Below are 7,657 nucleotides of genomic sequence, written 5' to 3'. Positions count from 1 at the left end.
TTTCTTGAAACAAGCAGCCATGGGCCCTGTTACATTTGGGTCTGTTTTGATATGGGGAGAACTTAACTGACTTATAGGTGGGTAACTACTGTAGCTGTCTCTATGATCATGCTTGATGAATTACTGCCATAGTTGTGGCACATGCTGTTGGTCTATTTCTATAGTAGCTTAGCTCACTTCAACATTTACCCGTACCTAGACATATACAAAGCTAAAGGGGAAGTGTCCATGACTGCTAGTTCTGAAATTTGGAATTGCCTTTAAAATAATTCATAGCTGCTCTTGGGAGCTCCAATAATATAGTTACAAAACCGCTTAAAAAGCAAAATAGTCTTTTTTTTTTAATTTAAGAGTTGTTCGTGATTTTAATCTTCACAGGTTATGGGAGTTGCTTCAATTTACTTGTTTTAGACACTTGCACTTATTTTTGTCCTATTTGAAGGAATGTCTTGGTTTTGTTCTTGTAGCTATTTTTTAGTGAATTTCTTATAGAACATAATGGTGTGCTGTCAACCTAAATACTGACAGATAAATAGAATTCTATACTGTAGAGTTGTATACTGTATACTATAGTTTTTAGCTATTTATATATCTGACACTCTTCCTCTCCACTTCTGGGTGTGCTGCTATAGCTAGTAGCAGAATCTGCTTGCTGCTATGAGAGATGGAAAGAGCGAGCATCATATGCACTGTATGTAAAATGACAAATAAAATGATGGCATGTTCTCAAGTTATATTGATATCAACTGTTGCTGTGCAGAAGGAAAAACAATTATTAGAAAGAAACTTGATACCACATACTACCAAGAACTCAAAAAAGGAATTTCCCCCTTATTTTAATATTGTATGTGGTATGTAAAACAATCTATACTTTAAAAAATAGCTGGAGACCCCTATACTATAGTTATTTATTTATTCTAAATCAATATTTATATATAAAATATTCATCTTGCTATCTTTCATATAGGCCAGTTTTAAAAAATGTTAGCCTTTGTCAGAATAATTTGGTAGAAAACAGATTTCTTCATCAACATGTAAGAAAACAGTTTGGAATACTCTTTGGTATTGTTTGTTTTGTTCTCTTTTTAAGTGAGATTTTTAGAATACTCCCTCCCTAAAATATAAAGGAGCTCAGTGACTATGATTTGCTGCATAATGAGACTATTACTCAGATGACTACGTACCAGCATGCCCAACATTTTCTCCTTACAAAGTATATTAGTCTAACTCTAAGTAAGCTGTTTCAGCTTTGATGAGAATTCATAAAGTAGTTTACACATGTATGAATCCCTTTACTGCTGGGTATATGTAGTTTCTTAATTGTACTTAAATGGGTTGTATCAATTGCAATCAATATGCCAAGGTCCAAAGGGTGTGTGTGCATATGTGTTGCCCTAAAGCATGCTTTTTGGATTTTTTCCCTCTCAGATTATAACTTCCTGAATTATTCTGGAAGTACTCTGAAGAATTCTCTGGTGGATTTTTTTCTTTTTCTTTTCTTTTGGAATGGATGTTAGAAGAAAGGTGTAGTGGTGGGATGAGAAAAGGAGTGAATGTGATACAAATTTTGCAGTACATACATTAACAGTGCCTTGCAGTTTCTGGATTCTATCCATGTTATTTTTTTATATCTAAACTATATATACTACTTCGCACAAGGTTTGTACATTTACAAGTAGGGTTTCTTTAATGGTACCAAAGTCACCAGTGTCAAAACTTAACATAGGTCTCTGGTTAGTAGCACAAAATGGAATTGCTATTGGTTGACAATTTAATTTAATTGCTCTTTTGTTGCTTTTAGCACATTTCCCCCTTTCCTGTTTTAAGCCATTGATGTGTTAAACATTTTTGTACTTTTTTCAGTTTTAGACGCATTTGCATTTTTATGTTTAAGTGGAATATATCTGCAAGAGCCAAGCATGCATGTTAGAGAGTAACAGCATTTATTAATATGTGTGTTTTAAAGTTTTAGCTTCAATTATAAGATTAAAATATTGATGAAGTGCTGTTTGTGGATATTGTTTGGGGATTGTTATTGTTAATTTGCTACAGATTTGGTTTCACCAAACAGATTTTGCATAAAATGCAGTCCCACATTAACACCATAAATAAAACATTCATGTGCTTTCTTAATGGATATTTTATTTAAAAGACGTGTGTGAATTTGTATGCACTATTTGTTTCCCACATAATCAATTATTTGCCTTCTCTATATTATTCCCATTGCTCATGACTTATTGTTTTATCAATGTATAAAATACAAATAAAAATAGGAAATTAAGGGAAGGAAAAAGAGTGGGAAAGAAAATATGAAGTACAAGGGAAGAAAGAAAAAAGTGTTGACTTCTGACTTTTATTAACGCACTACATTACATCCTCAACTTGTTACTTCTACACATTAATATATAACTAGCCATTTCTATAACAACAAATCTATCTAATCAGTAAAACTGAAGTCAAAGTTTCATTTTTTTTCCATCACAAGCATAAAATCCAGAAGTGATATCCAAATAAAAAATATAATTAAATATATTCTCCTCTTTGAATAAAACAATCAATTTAACTATTTCTGCTTTATCTTTCTTGCTGTGGAAATATTATATATTTCTATTTGCACTTTATAAACTATCATTTATATTAACAAAATTCATTGTATTCTTTCAGATTCTTTAACAAAGGAAAAATACTTTTTTCATCCATTTTAAAACATTAAACTTTTCTTTAAAAATATTTCTAAAACCAAAACATTCTAATATATCTTTTTAAAACTTCCTCTTAACATATATACTTTAAACTTTGAGACCAATAAAATACCAACTAACTCCAATTAACTCATTAAATTTAGATCACTCCCTTCAAATCACCCTCAGAATATTTTTTCTTCTATACATCCTTTTTAAAACTTTATTTTTTTTAACATTCTTGGAGCATAGCTGATCTATGAACTGATGGATTTTATTTAAAGATTTTTCAAATACATCTCTAATTGCTCCATCTTCTTAATTCCTTCTTTAACTTTTTAACAGGCTGTGGCTAAAGAAAGCCTCTTTTAGCTTAATAAAAATTAATAGTCCTTAAAAAGATTAAGAAAGGAAAGGAACAACTTACTGTCCGTTTGAAAAATAAATATCAAAACAGCTGCTTCTTCAACAATGAACTGATTGCAGCCCTGTTCCCCCCAGCTTTCGACATGCAGGCTGCTTCAAAGTACAGCTCCTGAAACTTTTTGCAGACCTTTGCTATATTGGAGGATCTTGTGAGATAATTCTAGGACTTTCCCTAAGCCAGGAGAGTCATATAATCTAAAGGAATGCCAGTTCCTTCTGTTGGTAAGTTGAAAAAGCTACAGTCCAGGGGAAAACACTTCAGGGATTCTTCCCTAGGCATGTCTTCAGTTGGCCATCTTTTCACCAGAAGTCCATTAATCTTCTACTTACTAAGTTACTGTCTGGAACAACCAAATACTGGAATTCTTGGAAACGCAATTTTGCCTTGTACTTTGGTGAGAACAGGAGATGTAAAACTAATTTGTCAGACAAGGATACTTGGGGATGAAATCAAGGGACAATTTTGAAGAAAGACCTGAAAGATAAAGAGAAATTAGAATTACAGTATTACTAAGAGTGGGAGTAGGGTTAGTTGATGGGAATATATAATGAAGAACCTATATGTGATTGGAGGGAGTGTGATACCTAAAAATGAAAGACAGAACATAGGCTCTAAATTTCAGCAAACTTTTTAAATTAATAGGAGAAGAAGTGTGGGTTGGAGGTAGGGGAGATTTTGAGGACACTTTGTATAAGCAATATAATTCAGCACATTTAAAGCATAAATATCTGGAAGTGACAAAGTTTTGTAGTAGCTGTGGTAAAGTATCTTTTTATTATTTTCCTACAAAAATCTTCCCATGGAGATCCTTGACTCTTTTCTACCTCTGGTTTTACTAATAAATCTGCTGCTAACTTGTTCTTGTCACTGATTTAAGCACTCTGAATGTTTGTAAAAGTAGGATGGTTATACAAATTCCTGTAAGTTAATAACAGAGGTAGCTGTTCCTTTCCTTAATGTGTACAGAAAGGTAAGTTGCCTTTCATACATGATACCATTGCTTTCCTCTTGAGGAGCTCAATGTGGGATTCAAGGTGCAATGGAAAATAATCGGTATGCATTGTCCTTAAGCGGAGATCAGAATCTAGGTTTTGCCAAGCTTATCCTAACATTCTAATTATAACTGTGCCACACTGGCCTTGAACTATATTTTGCATGTAGGGACAGACTGATGATGTAGAAAACAGACTGATTCCAGTACAATTTTTCTGGGTGCAGCTATTATTTTTGAAATAATATATGTAGTAAGATGCACTACTTTGTATCTTAATGAATTTTGAAAATGTTTGTGGTAAGCTATACAGGTAGAAGACAGACTATTTCACCGACTCTTTAGGCCCTTATATACTGTATATTGTTAACCATGTCACAGAACTATTTGGAATGATAACCATTATGCAGAAGTTAACATAGATTAACTTCCCATCGCCCAGTGTCTCATCTATGTCTGATTCATAACAGAAAAATCTGCCTAGAATTGAGTAGGCTTTACTTATATATATAAAACACTCAACAGACGTTTCTAAGTGAATGCGGTGCATTCAGTTGTGGGAGAGTAGAGCTCCCCAAAGCTTGCCACAACAAAATAGATTGACTCAACACTTGGGAGGAGTCCTCTTTGGCAAACGGCCAGGCATCATTTGTTCTAGACACCAGATGGCATGTCATTATAAGTGCAACAAGCGGGTCATCTGGCACGCTCTCTGGGATTATTGCTACTGCATAATTGTTGGCCTGGAAAAAAAAAATCTTTTGTATTTTTAGGGGTGGAAATCCCTTATGCAATGATTGAGTTTCACCAGATGCCTACCCCGTCCCTTTCAAAAAAAATTATCTGGTAGAGCCATGAAAAGCTTCTGAGAATAAGCATTGTACAAAGTTGACCTAAGAAAAGAATTGGTAAGATCTTGATAGCTTTGCTGCTTTCCAAATAATTCTTTTCAGAAAACATTTTAGCTTATAAATTTTCATACTAATCAAGAAAGGGAGATTATTGCATACTAGGAAGGGTTTTATATCAGCCTTCCTATATCTGACATTTTTAATTGGTTTGGCCTGCAATTTCCAGAGTTCTAAACCAATGTGTTGAAGAAAATAGTATGGGTGGTTTTTGACTTAGGACTACACCCGAGCCCAAAATTTTGTTGCTGAGTGAGATAGTTAAGTGAGTTTTGGCCCATTTTAAATCTTTCTTGTCACAATTGTTAAGCGAATCACTACAGTTGTTAAGCAAGTTATATGGTTGTTAAGTGAATCAGCTTCACTTAAAGGTGATCACCTTACCCTGGGATACTGCAAACGTCAAAAATAAGAGCCAGTTGCCAAACATCCAAACTTCGATCACATGGCTGATCAACTGTCGTAAGTATGAAAAATGGTCATAAGTCACTTTTTTCTCTGCCATTGTAACTTCAGTCACTAGTGAATGGCTGTAAGGGAAGGACTACCTGTATGTCTGTTGTCTGCATCTTTATTTAATGTATAAGATCATCCAGTACACAGCAACTATGCCATATGTACAAATTAAAAACAAAATGTTATATAAATAAATAAGAAAATGCAATATGGGGAGGGTGAAACAAACATATATGAACCATCTTATTCTGAATGTGGAGAAAAAGCCAATTTTTAAGGCATATTGAAAAGATACCAGAGTTGGAGATGTTTGAACCTTGAGGGTGGGACTGGCAGAAGAGAAGGATATTACTCCAGATGGATGGGATGACAAAACCATAGCCTAAATATTCAAGTATGTGGTCATGAAAGCTACAGCTCAGAATGATCTGCAGCTTGCAATGAATGCCCAAAATAACAAAAGGTGTTATTTGGGTATGTGCAGAACAAGAGGAAAGACAAAGAATTGGTAAGTGTCATAGTTGATGAAGATGATGAGATGGCAATGAACAATAGGCTGAACTACTTACAGTAAGTCCTATTTTGCATTTGTCTTTGCCAAAGGAAAACTATATAGTACAACTTGCTGAAGTCACACTGCAGTCAGGGTGGGATGCAGAAGAGAAATGCAGCACCAACATTAATTGGTAAGAGAATACCTTGCTGTTTTGAAAGAAAGGAGGTGGAAAAATTTCCAGAACTGTTAGGTCTAGTGATGGTTTATTGAGGAGAGGGGCACCACCTCTTTATTCAATGCAGACGGAACCACCTTCCAAACATGAATTCAAACATGTATCCACATGTCATATCTTGGCAGATCTTATATGGACAGGAGGGACATGGATCTATAGGACATAGGGGCAATTATCAGTTCCAAGTAGCCATTCATTTTCTCATGAGTTACAGAATGAAACATTTCGCAGGTAACAGGATAAGACCAAGCCTTACTCAACTAGATTTGCCACATTCACATGGATTTCAGTAACTTTAGTTGTTAGATGCCTGGAGTGTTACAGTGGCCCTGAAGTTAATCTTGTGAGCTCTTTCTCTACAGCAACTAATGGATCACATCAAGGGTCAGCAAATGCAATAAGTGGAAAAATAGATGTCAAATTGTCAAATAACATTTACAGATCTAATGAACAACATCTGCCAAGCTGAATAATTTAGGAGCATTGAGATGCAAACACTCTATTCAGTTAATGGTAAGAAAATATATTTATACCAAAGAAGAAGAGTTTAGGATGACAATGTTTTCCCTAACTAGAGAATCAAAAACATGATTAAATTGAGCAAATCTAAATACATAGACATGTCTGTGCATGCTCATAAATATAAAGTTGAACTATTTATAGAATATTCAGACCTTACATTGAAAGTTCACTGCACAACAGTTCAGTGCAAAGAATAGTTTTCAAGTCATCTCTTTTGTCATAACAAGAATGAAAGACGATACCACCTGGACTGGGTTTTTAAAGGACAAACTTGTGACAAGCAACCTTGGACTCAAAGATTGCTTGTCAGAAGTTCTTTCCCTTTGCTACAGAGCAGCGGTCACCAACCGGTGGGCCGTGAGAAAATTTTGGTGGGCCACAGAGAAATCTCAACCTCAGAGCACCCCCCACCAAAGCAATTAATCCAGGCTGTGCAGAAACACAAGGCTGTGCCGCCCACATGGCCCACAGGAACCCTCCCTGCCCACTTACTCCTTACCCGGTAAACTTGCCTGCTAAATTGCTATTTTTCCTTTTTCCGACCATCAGCTGTTCTGCTGTGCCGGGAGATTTAGATTAGCTAGGAAGCAGGAAATGGTTGGATTTCTTGCTTTCTAGCTAGTCTTTAGATCTTCGGCTCTGCTTTCAAGTACAGCCGAACCTCCATTGGACTGAAGGTTTGCTTGCAAGAAAATTCAGTGCAGACTCACGGCAAGCAAATTTGAGAGACTGAGCTAGGGATGGCAGATAGATAGATCACTGAATGATTCTGTGAGCAACTCAATCTGCCTGCTTTGGGGTAAAAATTGCTCTTTTTTATAAAAAAATTCAATATTTATATAAATATTTATAATATTTACATACAAGCCATGCCCAGCCAGTCCCATGACCACCAAGCCACACGCACAAATTAGGCCACGCCCACAGAACTGGTTAGTGGT

This window comes from Notechis scutatus, chromosome 3, assembly GCF_049901735.1.
Source record: "Notechis scutatus isolate UNSWTSFEM ecotype Mainland chromosome 3, rNotScu1.2, whole genome shotgun sequence".
Taxonomy (NCBI): domain Eukaryota; kingdom Metazoa; phylum Chordata; class Lepidosauria; order Squamata; family Elapidae; genus Notechis; species Notechis scutatus.
The sequence above is the reverse complement of the archived record's forward strand: the minus strand, read 5'-3'. Positions refer to the sequence as shown.